Consider the following 13,103-nt stretch of genomic DNA (forward strand, 5'->3'; position numbering starts at 1 on the left):
AGAATACTTGTTTGTACCACTTTCTCTCTAGAATTTGGTTCATATTCACGTTCTCTCTCTAGATATCTCTTTGATTATCACTTTCTCTCTCTAGAAAAGCTCAAGATCTTATAGATTAATCAAAGATGATGTACTTGTCTTATGAGTCTTGGGTTGTGATCATTAAAGATATCAAATACAAAGTCAACGAAAATCAATTTTATGGATTATTGTTAAGCGGGTTGATTTCATGGGGTAATAAGGTTTCTTATGGAGGTTTGAAGGATGATCATGAAAGCTTGATATTTCAACCACTTTGTAAGATTGAATGGTTGGCCAAAATTGTCGTGTCCATATTAGTACGTAGTAGAAATCAAAAGGAAGGAGAAGAAAAAGATTTGTTTAAAGAAATACATTTCTCTTATTGAAGATCCAAATGATCTTCATGCTCTTAAGTTTGTTGACGTTCAAGACTAAAGAGTTCAATGTGATGTTCTTGATGTCCTTGAAGTTCATGACAAGAAGATTCAAGTTAATTCTCATGAAGATGAAAAAGTTTTTTCTCGATTGGAGTTCAAACCGATGATATTTTGTGTTCTTCTGATTCGTTTGAAGGAATGGTTCCTTATCGAAAGTCGTTAATCCAATAAATTTACAAATATCAAACTCCAAAAGATATGATCCAAACTTTTCAAGTTGATGTTGTGGAAAATGGGTTTTTTCATGAATTCAAATCTTCAAGATCCAAGAAGATGCAAAAGAAAAATAAAAAGAAGATTAAACGTAAGAACAAACGGGTTTATTCACAAAAATCGTCAAATGTTGTTGTGAATCCAAAATAGATGAAACAAATTTGGGTTCCAAAGCAACAATCTCCAAGTGGTTCATTGAATTTGAAGTCAAAACCCAAAAGTATTGATGGTTCTTATGAAGATGTTCTTAGATCGTTGAAGAACATGAAGAACATGAAGAACGAGTTGTACAACACACATCGTGGGTCGTACAATGTTCAAATTGGAGATTTTCTTGTTCCAACAAAAGAACCAAGATCTTCTAAATTTGATTCATTCATTTCAAATGGAACTCGGATTGTCAAAAAGCTATCACAAATTATCAAATGGATTCCAAAACGTCCATGATTTCGATTCGTATTTTGCGTTTTTTTTTTTTCATTTTTGATCGATTTGTCTCATTGTATCAAATTCGTTTCAACCCCATTGATTAATCCAATTGTTTTTCTTTAGATCAAAACCAAATTAAACTCATTTTGTTTAATTTAATAGTTCATTAATCCTAATGATTAAGCCGAAAATGATAATCCATCACTGTTCATCAATATGTGCTTAAGGCCCAAATCTCTTGTCCTTAACTATTTGATTCGATCCAAGTTAGAGCCCAAAAATTCAATATATTACTATTCATCAAAAAGTCCAAGTTTTAGTCTAAATTGATAAATCTGTTTTGTATTCAGAATTTCAGATCATATCACTTCGTTTTTTGTTCATCACTTCATCAATCGACTTGTACCCATGCTTTACTTAGTTGTACCATCAGTTTTTGATATCTTAGGGTAATCGTTTTGTTCTTGAGTTCCGATTTCACTTCATTAAATGTTGGTTACTTGGAATCGAATGAGTTTGTGATTACTTGATTTTGGAATCGAAAGTGTTTTGGATTTGAAATCGAATTCAATTATTTGGTAGACAATGATACACAGTCAAACGCATTTGAGTTAACTGTGTTTGCTTAGGGTCAAAATCGAATCCGAAGTGTTGTTCTTGTTCGATTCGATTGTTGATGATCTTCGGTTTTAGCTAATAGAAATTGAAATCAAAGTTGTGAAATTGAAATCGTATTTGGTTTGATTTTGGATTGATGATGTCAAATTTGATATTTGCATTGGAATCGAAAGCAGATGGAGTATGAGTTTGAATCTTCAAGTCAAAATCGGAAATCGAAATTGACTGTTATTATTGATTGTATTGGTATGGAATTGCAATTTCGAAGGGTGTTACCACATTCCGATAGTCAAAAGTCGAGTAAGTAAGTGTGGATGAAAGTCGAAGACTGATTTTGGCTACGATAGTCAACGTGTTTGATTAAAAGCAAATACAGTGAATGCTTTGAAATTGGCACATGTACTGGAAATCGAAGGATTGTGAATCAAAAGTTGATTTTGGTTTGTTGTTGAAACTTGATGTGAGAAAGCGAAGTTGATTTCTTGGTGCCGATTAATGTTGATTCGAACCAAACGCAGTTTTGGAGTATATGGAAGTTTTGGGGGGTCGGCATTTTTGTTTGATAGTAATCTGATAACGAAGGATAGATTGTTAGAAAATGGGTGACTGAAATCGATTGGTGATCTTTGGGCCTCTCACTTGTAAAAGCAAAGACAGAAGGTATTGATAATTGTTGATTTGGACTTAGTGATCAATATCGATTGTTGTGATTCGATTTTGAAGGACTAATTTTGGGATCAATATCGAAATGGGTCTGTTAATGAAAAGCGAAGGGTTGGAGTCGATAGTTTGATGTCACTGAAGATTTGTTAAAACGAAGTCTGTGATGATTTAGGTTACTGAAAAATGAAGGATAGGTATCAAGGGTTCGTGAATCGATGTAGGTTCGTTAACGAATGGTTGGTATTTGTTATCGTGGACCCATATAGCTATCGAGTTGTTGTTCACTAAAATCGAAAGGTTGTTTTTCGTTGATGAGGTTTGTAGATGAAAAGCGACGGGATGTGTGTTTCAGTTTTGACTTTTCTTAGTCAAAACATCCAATTCGTGTTCTGTGAATCGAAGTGAAGAAGAAAATAATAGTTTGGATTTGGGTACCTAAAATGTCTAACATTTGGCAATTTTCACCCAGATTCAAAATGAAGTAACAGTTTGTGAAGAAGGAAGAAGTTCTCATTTAGTCCATGTAGTTTCAAAATGTTGGCAGAAAATATCCCACTTCGAAATTGGACTAACAATGTTGAGAAATTGAAGAAATTTACAGTTCAGCCTCTGCAGTTAATGTGACTTAACGCTTTATACCAAGTTTTGCAATTAGGGAAGTGTTTCCATTTTAAGTTGTTTTTGGCGCAACGGGTCCCTGCATAATTCTGAAAGTGGTAGTTTTTACCTGGTTTTTGGAAATTCTTGCAACTCTCACCTAAAAGTCAAAAAAATTCACAAATTTGGAAATTTTTTGTAGCTTTTTTGTGATTGTTTTTCCATGCAAGTTTTTCGAAGTTTCATTTTTGGCACACATCAAGGGGGATTTTTGTGAAGATTATTCCTCAGACGCTTCTCACCCTTATTGGGTTTTATAATCATTTTTTGATTATAAAAATAGAGAGAATGAAGAGTGGGTATTCGAAGCTTCGGGTATTCATTTGCGGATTTAAAGACCGATATCATTTCAAGGGTGAGTTGGTCTTGATCGCATGAGCTCATTCGGTATTGAAACCTGGACATCCAATCCTAATTTTGAGGGGGATAATGTTAAGGTGCAAAGTCACGTTTGGATGTATTTTGTGCTTACCCTCTTGTATTGTGTAATGAGTTGTATTTCCTATAAATAGGAAGTGAGTGACACTCATTTATGAATTGAACATTTTGTAAGAGCATTAGTTTTAGAGAGAGAAATAGCAAGACCCATTTGTACTCTTTCTATCAAAAACTAATGAGAGCTTAAACCCAGATTTATTTACTCCATGTGTTCATGATTTGTATGATGATTCACTAGATTTTTCATATTCCGTATTTGTCATCATAATCAACACCACTACAATTGGTATCAGAGCTCACAATCACCACTACAATTGGTATCAGAGTGGGTGTTCTTGATTGATCAAGAATTGATCCATGATGACATTTTAGATTTGGTGATTCTTCATGTTCTTATTGATCTTCGCGTTTAGAGAGTGTTTTGTGTTCTAGAAACCGATTTTTTCCTTGATTTGACCCATAATTCGATTTTCTCTCTCTAGAATACTTGTTTGTACCATTTTCTCTCTCTAGAATTTGGTTCATATTCACTTTCTCTCTCTAGATATCTCTTTGATTATCATTTTCTCTCTCTAGAAAAACTCAAGATCTTATCGATTGATCAAAGATGGAAGAAATAATTCGTGAAATTGGTTTATGGAGGATTATCCAAGGTCATTTAGTTTTAAAGGAGTTCTCAATTGTTTTGTAACTGGGTATTTCAAACAAAATTCACTTATTTCTAGTAAGAAATGTGAATGTGGAAAATTCAATGGTTATCCTCTTGATCATGTTCATCATAAGGTGTTGCTTAATCGTTTGGTAACAACTAATCATGAAAGAAGGAAGAAGAAGAAAGATGATGAAGTAATTGAAGGAATTTGTCTTGATGAATTCATATATGGTGATAATCACTACAAGAAAGATAGCCTTTTATGCTCGGACGACGCGCAAATGTGTGTCATGGAAGGCCCTGTCATAATGAAAGACGACACGCAAATGCGCGTTGTCTATTAACGACACGTATTTACGACGCGCTCTTACGATACACAATGCGTGTCAAGGAAGACCTTGTCATAAAGAAGACGACACGCGTTTGTGTGTCGTAACCTTACGACGCAGATTTACGATTCGCATTGTGTATTAAAGCCCTTGTCATAAAGAAAGACGACACACATTTTTACGTATCATAAAGTTAAATGTTTTAAAAATTATATATTTTGATAGATTTAATAATTTTCAAATTAAATAACACATTAAAAATCTCTTAATACAAAACAAAATGCCATAAATAACAAAGATAATGCATTTCATTAATATGTCAAATACAAATAATTATTCCAATAATATGTCCAACAACTCTCAGTGTGTTTGCTTTTGCTTGAGTCTTGTTTCCTTCAAAGCTTCTAGCCATGCCATAGTATGATATCTTAGGATTCATGTCCAAATCAAGCAAAACATTGCTAGCTTAAATTCATCAAGTCCTTGGCGTGAAGTCTTATATAGATGCCTAACTACAATCACCAATCCTTCTAGTAGGCCTTAGAAATCATTATTGGCCATGTAGCAGGATCAACCTGCCAAAATAATACACCAAATTAATCAGAAGCTGAGATGATAACTAAATGAAATTCCAAAAACACATTATAAGCATAACAATTAGTCCATGGACTTACTGTGGATCCACAGTCACCATCATCCACTTTGTTGTCCCACTGATTTAAACTGTCCTTGAGATCAATAATTGTAGATATTGCTTATTCAATGTACGAGCTTGCTTATTTAGCTGCTATGGTCGACTCAATACCTGAGTGACCAAACAAAACATGCATTAGTGTTGGCGCATAATAAGCATTTATGGAATGAAAACTAGTATATAACGGTCTTGTTTATAATGTTGGATATTTTAAATCTAGAATAAAGCATGGTTGCATACTTCATCTAAAAAACGGGTTGTTGCGTGAAATGGGAGAATTTTTCATAAATGTGTATTTAATGATTTAATCCTTTGAGATATGGAAAACTGAAATAGTGAAAGTGCTTACATTTTTCAAGAACTGACATGCTATAGAGCTCTACAAACTTTTCGTCATGCTTTATCCACCTGGTGTATTAGCAGCACCAAATGTTGGCATCATTGCAGTCAGTCCCTATAAGAGTGTTTAATATATATGTTATTATTTATAAAACCAAGGGAAAAAAGGAAAATAGTATAATCTTTTTACCTTCATGGCATATGCAGATGCAACTCTGGAGTCATCAAAAGCACGATTATCCATTATTCTTAGTAACCTAACCCCATATTGATTTGCTATAATTTTGATTCCATTCTCACTTGTTGAAATAGCTAATAGAATTCCTTCCTTGTTAAACCGTATAAAAGGAGAAGCTTGCAGGTAAAAGTTATGAGCCATTATTATTAATAAATTAAGGAATTGGAATTTAAAGGAATTGTAAAATTTAAACACACAATGGAATGGAATCTCATAACCCACTCTTGAACCAATATTGTCATATATCCATGCCTTTATGTTTCCATAAGTTGTTGTTGAGAAAATAAACTGGTAAAAATAGAAAATAAGTTTAAAAGTGGAAGAGTTTTGGAAATATTTGAGAGGCTGATTTGAGAGATTTTGGTTATACCTGAATATTTTCCTTAAAATATGGACATATGGAATATACAGGTTCTTCATGACCCTCAAATGTATACTGTTTAGCCCTTGTTCCTTCATCCCACGCCTATAAAAAGAACTTCATGTTATATGTATCAGAGTTTAAAAATGGGTATTTGGGTCACTTTTAATAAGAAGGAAATGTTGGGAACTGAATTCCATGGGATTGAATTCCAATTTAAGTCAAATCCAATGGGAAATAAAAGTAATTTGAAAGATACAAACCTTTATCGATATATACCCAGACTTGAACCTGAGACCTCACTTACTGATTCTTACATTTTTACTGCTATGGCAATATATATTAAAGAGTCTTACCCGTTTTCCATCGTGAATGCGTAAGGTGTAAGCAGACAACTTTGACAACCCCTCAACTAGGGCAAAACGAGGTAGATGAGCTTTATCAGCCCATAGCTCTTTAATAAATAAGCAAGGTAGAGGGTACTTAGGTCTTTTAAATAAGTTGATGATCCTACCAATGATGACTATTCTGTGACATGATTCAAACAAGTTATATGAGATCCAATATGCATGCCAATGATTCTTATTTTAAAAGATTCAAAATCAATGATCTTTAGCTTAACAGTGCAAAAGGGTCATCATCTTTATCCATGTAACAATCATGTCCTACATACAACTTTGCAGTTTCTGAATATAACCTCCATAGTATTGTTATAAACTTGCCATTACTTTGCTCTTCATAACTTACTAATGAAAACAAGCTACAGATTAGTAATTACCAACAAGGGAAGGATACACGCAATTATCTTATACCAAGCACTACAAACGTTATTCACAACAACAACACTTTCGAAAAGGAAAATCTTGATGATTACCAAAATTTATGGGGCTCGTACATAAATAATATCAAACACACTAAACTTATCATAAGGTCAAAAAAGTTAACAAATATAGTATTTTAAGAAACAAAAAAGAAGAAAGTAGAAGTAAGTTGGAATAAGTGTGTCAACCTTTTCAGACCAAATGGTATCACTGGAAGCAACTCTACGCCATCTATGAGAAACAACAAGCGATGAAGCCACACTGTATGCGTCGAGAAAGCTCAATATCATCAACATGATATAACCACCACATACAACCAACGAATCCTGTGAGTTACAACCATTTTTCTTCAACCGACGTTTTCCCCTGTTTCTCTAACAAAAAATCTCCACCGAAACCGCTCTTTCTGTGTCCAATTTCTCATCTTCATCTTCGTCTGCAAAGGGTTCGTACCCATCTTTCACAATGCTCTGTTTCCTGTTTTTCCTCATGGTCAGAACTTCTAAGAGACGATATCTTAGACCCGCTCTGTTAGTGTCCGATTTCTCATCTTCATCTTCGTTTACAAGAAAAACAGAGAGGGTGGAGAGGGAGAGGGAGAGAGATTTTGTTACCAGAAGATATACACAATTAATTGCTGTAAAATGGGAGATTTTGTTAGCATATATTGAGTCGACGTACCCAACGCACAAATGTTGTTCAAGTCAGCATTCCTAAACTTTAATCAGTGTTCCCAAACTTCAATCAGCGATCTAAATCGTCGTTCCTATGTTCCAGATACGCGAATAAAGGTAAGTTCAGTTCAATTTTGAAATCGTTGGATCTTCTAATCCAAGACATGTTCCCCAAGCGTTCGATATGAAATCGTATCCCATATCCAGTATGTGTTCTTACTATGGTTCACCATAAACCTAGAACAACTTAAAGTTTAAATTAAAGCTACAAGTTAGAGATTTTCACAGTTACAATAACGATTAGGGAAATAAAGACATCTGAGGGGGAGAAAATGGTGGATAAAAGAGAATATTTGCCACCTTTGACCTCTGTATGGCTGGTGCTGAGCTCCAAAAATACAAAATGGAGAAATATTGAAAGCCACACAATGCTTTTAGGGCTTCATGGTTAGAGGATTTTACATCATACCAAAGGAGAAGGAGGAGACGCAACAGGCGGGGTTTTTAATTTTTTGGATTTCGTTTCCCCCTAGCTATTAAAAAATCGAGAATGCGCGTTCATAGAGTAAAATTACAAAACAACATGATAACACGACATGCTTTTTAGGATAGGTGCCCTCTATATTTTAAATTTTTTTTGTTGGACGCTAATTTTAGGGCACCAACAAATGCGTGTCCTCTATCCTTCAAATTTTGCAAAACTGACACTATTTTTTAGGGCACGCACAAATGCGTTTCCTCTATCAGTGTGTTTCGTTTTTTACGTGTCGTTAAAAGTTGTTTTCTAGTAGTGAATGTTCTTGATTCTTACCCAGATATTCTTGATGTTCAAGAAAAAGGAGTTCAATTTGATTCTCATGAAGATGAAAAAGTTTTTTGCTCGATTGGAATTCAAATCGATGATATTTTTTGTTCTTGTGATTCATTTGAAGGAACGATTCCTTATCGAAAGCCATTAATCTAAGAAATTCACAAGTATCAAAATCCAAAAGATATGATCAAAACTTGTCAACTTGAAGTTGTGGAAAATAGGTTTGTTCATGAATTCAAATCTTCAAGTTCCAAGAAGGTGAAAAGGAAAAAGAAGAAGAAGATCAAACGTAAAAACAAGTGGGTTTACTAACAAAAATCGTCAAATATTGTTGTGAATCCGAAATCCATGAAGCAAATTTGGGTTCCAAAGCAACAATCTCCAAGTGTTGCACTGAATTTGAAGTCAAAATCCAAAAGTGTTGATGGTTCTTATGAATATGTTCTAAGATCGTTGAAGAACACGAACAATGAGTTGTACAACACGCATCGTGGGTGGTATAATGTTCAAGTTGGATATTTTCTCATTCCAACAAAAGAACCAAGATCTTCTAAATTTGATTCATTCGTTGCAAATGGAACTCGGATCATCAAAAAGGTATCTCAAATTCTTAAATGGATTCCAAAACGTCCATGATTTCAATTCGTGTTTTGCGTTTTTCATTTTTGATCGCTTTGTCTCATTGGATCAGATCTGTTTCAACCTCATTGCTTGATCCAATTATTTTTCTTTAGATCAAAATCCTAAAAATCAAAATTAATTCTCAATTTTTACTATTTATTCGATTATACAACCCAATCCAATTGTTATTCATTTAATTGTTCATTAAGCTCACATTTTCGAAGTAATTACTGTTCATATCAACAGACCAATTCGATTTCTTTTAATTTTTGTTTAGCCTAAATCATTTGAGTCTGTTACTTTTGTCGATCGGTTCTTATTGTCTTTGTCAGATGGCTTTCGTTTGATGATTGATATCTTGTTCTCATCGTCAACATCCAAATCGAGCCAATCAAAATTAAGTCGTCTTTATTTTTCTTATTCTTGATCGATTTCACCATCTGAGTCGACTTAGAATCAAATTTGGAGATGCTCATCTGAAATCAATAGTCAATATTCAAATAACATAAAGGTTCAATACATATCGATTGAAGGCAAACGGGCAACAAGCTGCACCGCTAGCCCTTTCTGGATAGCAAAACCAATTCTTTTGAAAACAATATTTGTGGATCTAGGAGCTATGGCATTAGAATGCATGACATGTTGGACTCTATTGAGGAGCTCCACCGCCTCTGGTGCGAGAAAACCAAATGTATCGAATGCAAAAGGTACAAACACATGTTGATTTTCTATACATGCATTCTCGTGCTTTACAACTTTGCATGCAGCGGCATTAAAAGCGGCATGTCCAGCTGTGAAACCCCTGCTCCCCAAACCAATGAGAGGAGAGACCCCAATAAGATCCAGTGACCCACGCATGCATGCTTCCCTCCTATCCATCCAAAGACCAAAATGTCAGCCGGTCTAAGTGTGGACCTTCCATCCAGCGGGTCCGTCAAAAAGTTCATCGGCGCTTCTTTCTTCACAGAAATACCAGCATGCCGACAAGCATCAAAGAGAACATCCCGAACCACATCATGTATGTACTTGAAACTAGGGAGCTCTCTACAATGAACTGCGTGTTCCCCAAAGGTATCCAAACATGCCTTGCGGAAAACTGGGCATATCTCGTCAGTTGGGAATATAGGAATCATGAGGCGGTACCGAAGGATAGTTTGGTACTCCACAGGAGACATATGTTGGCCAAGACCATCAATAGGGATAGTTAGTAGAAAATCCTAACCATGAGGTGCCCGCAGACCCTCAAAGACTGCTTTATGTCTGACAGTCATGTCAAATTCGACTTCCATATCTTGGACGATTTTGCTAAAAAGGGCACACGCCAAAGCTTTTTGGGATTTAAGGGGGGGGAGGCGGTGTCCTTATTAGTGAAATCGCTACAGTCAAATCCCAGAATCGTGTCGCGAAGATGAGTCATAGCACATAGGTAATCCGAGTCCATACCACATACACCACTGTCACGTAAGACGTGGTCTTGTAATGCCCAAGATTGGGCCCTCGAGGCTACAAATGCATAGGAGGAAACCTCGTATGCCGAGTACAAACCCAAACCATCAAAACGAATAGGTAAGGAAGACAGACGCCACTGAATGTCTCCAAAGAAGGGGCCTCCACATACCACCATATCCTTGATAGACCTGCGCAATCCTTTGCAAAGAACAAAGCTGCCTCTTCTATGTGTATCGGCTGGCATGTCCTTAAAGCAAAGAAAAGTTTTGCAATTCCCATACATGATCGAAGAAAAAGGTGCTCACTATGCGAGTCACATAGTTATGGAAGAAGGCCCATCAAATCAACAGCATTGGCCGCTCTCTTCATGGCCAGCCCGCTAATAAACCCTGCGTCTCTACTAACAGCCCCCCCCCCCAAAGGAGATTCACCCCCAAAGAAGGTATCCCTATATCCGTTGGGAATAAATCGGCATGAAGCTTCCTACCATCACAGGAGGGCCAAAAAATCTCCATTTTCTTGATGTTCAACTCAAGACCGAAACTTGGACCATCCAATCGAATAATGTTCAACAATCTAGCCACCTCCTCTGAGTCCCCAATGACAGTCCCATCATCTAGATGCCAAGCATGGAGAAGGAGCTTACAATTGTCTCTAATATTGTGCACAAGCGGGTGCAAAATGAGGGAAAAAAGAAGAGGGCCCAAGGGGTCACCTTGCTGCACCCCAGTGGCAGACCATATATGTTGGTCTCCGATATAAAGCTTTGTTGCTTTCCCGTACAAGAAATAAACCCACAAAGAAATGGAAGGGCACATCTTCTTAACCTCGTGGAGAAATGTTGATAGATCTACCAGTTTAAAGGCATTCAAGAAATCCACAGTCAGCATTACAAGAGACCCATCAGCATGGTGTTCACTCAGCACCCTATTGGCATTGCGTAAAACAGCCTCGACACTGGCGGATACACCAGCCCCGAACTGAAAATCACTACGGTACTTGGCCATTTCATTACCCACAACTTTCATGGAAACCTTAGAAACCAGACGTCTCCATATAGTGCCTACTGCAATCGGACGAATCTCGTTGTTGGGTTTAAGTAGAGGTGTGAGAGGAGCGGATGCAACAAACTCTGCCAAAATGGTTGGACATCTTCCCACTAACCATAAATTAACCACTGAAGTGATAACATGTATGAGATTTGTGGACATAGCAGACCCTTCTCCACAAAGGGCATCTAGTAAGTGTTGAGCCCTCAAGCCATCTCTCTCGTGAGAAGTTCCTTTGGGGAAGGATTTGATGCAACCAAATACACAGTCAAAGTCTGCTAGAAAGGGAGGTTCAGAAATTATGGGGCTCGGCATGGATGGGGGTGGCCTGAAAGGGTGTTTGTCTTCCAAAGCTTTATGTAACGTCCCAAAAAATCAGGGGTAAAAATTTCATTTTTAATATAACTAAAACATTGATACCATTTAATTCAAACAATCAAATCATAGTCAATCAAATCATTTATCAGAGTTTATCCCAAAATCATTCATTGCGGAAATCATAGGTGTGTGCACCGCGATCAACCCGAGCTCTTCCTTTCCAAAACGATGATACATGAAACCATAAACAAACCAGTAAGCACGAAGCTTAGTGAGTTTCCCAGAGCATACCATTCACACAAACCACATATCACATATCCTGATAGCTATAAAAGCTGCACACATATCATATATACTGTTAGCTACAAAAGCTACCATATATCACATAAGCCCTGCATACATAAAATCTGTAATAGTTCTATGGGCTACCCCACATGGTCTTTACCTAGGACTGCCATGGGCTCCCCCAAATGGTATTACATCCAATGCCATGGGCTACCCCACATGGTCTTTACCTAGGACTGCCATGGGCTACCCCACATGGTCTTACATCCAATGCCACGGGCTTCCCCCGGGGTCTTCCCTGCAAATACCATATACAACCAAATAGCATATCATGCATCACATAAATATCTACACATAACACGTACATAAACCTGTAAGGATGTCGTGGCTACCCCCAGGGTCTTATACCATTGTGCCATGGGCTACCCCACATGGTCTTCCATGCAAGTATCACAAAGACAACTAGCATATCACATAATTACCAGCATACCACCTAGAATAAAGCTAACTATCATATCACACAACATAAGATGGGCCAGCCTTGGTGCCTTAGACCCATTGGTATGGTGAGAAGACTCACCTGCAACTATCGGCTGAAGAAATAAGATCACGCTGCTCCAACCACCGACATGAACTCCTCCAATGGTCAACACCAAATAATTGAACTCAATAAATGCCAATAATTACCAAAATACCCCTAGAAGTCAACTGGTCAACTCTTGGTCAAAGTCAAAGTCCTTAGTCAAAGTCAAACTTCCTGACTGACTCTACTCGCCGAGTCAACCCGCTGACTCGTCGAGTCCAAGAATCTTCGAGTCCCATCCTGCTCAACTCACCGAGTCGTCCCTCGACTCACCGATTCATGACTTAACCAGAAAAGGTTAGGGTTCCATGACCAGACTCGCTGAGTCCAAGAACAGACTTGCCAAGTCCAAGGCAATCTTCAACAGACTCGTCGAGTTGTTCTTCCAACTCGTCGAGTTCAT

At 37.0% G+C, this 13,103-nt stretch overlaps 1 long non-coding RNA gene across 1 annotated transcript; it reads right to left on the reverse strand.

Moving 5' to 3' along the window:
* Window positions 1-4,743: 4,743 nt before the first annotated feature.
* Window positions 4,744-10,878, reverse strand: LOC122196198 (uncharacterized). The gene is made up of 5 exons (XR_006187507.2): window positions 6,099-10,878; window positions 5,681-6,016; window positions 5,501-5,605; window positions 5,132-5,262; window positions 4,744-5,032 (listed from the first exon to the last, which is right to left on the reverse strand). It is a non-coding gene; the product is annotated as an uncharacterized LOC122196198 (long non-coding RNA).
* Between the last annotated feature and the right edge of the window lie 2,225 nt (window positions 10,879-13,103).

This window comes from Lactuca sativa, chromosome 9 (assembly GCF_002870075.4).
Source record: "Lactuca sativa cultivar Salinas chromosome 9, Lsat_Salinas_v11, whole genome shotgun sequence".
NCBI classification, from domain to species: Eukaryota; Viridiplantae; Streptophyta; class Magnoliopsida; order Asterales; family Asteraceae; genus Lactuca; species Lactuca sativa.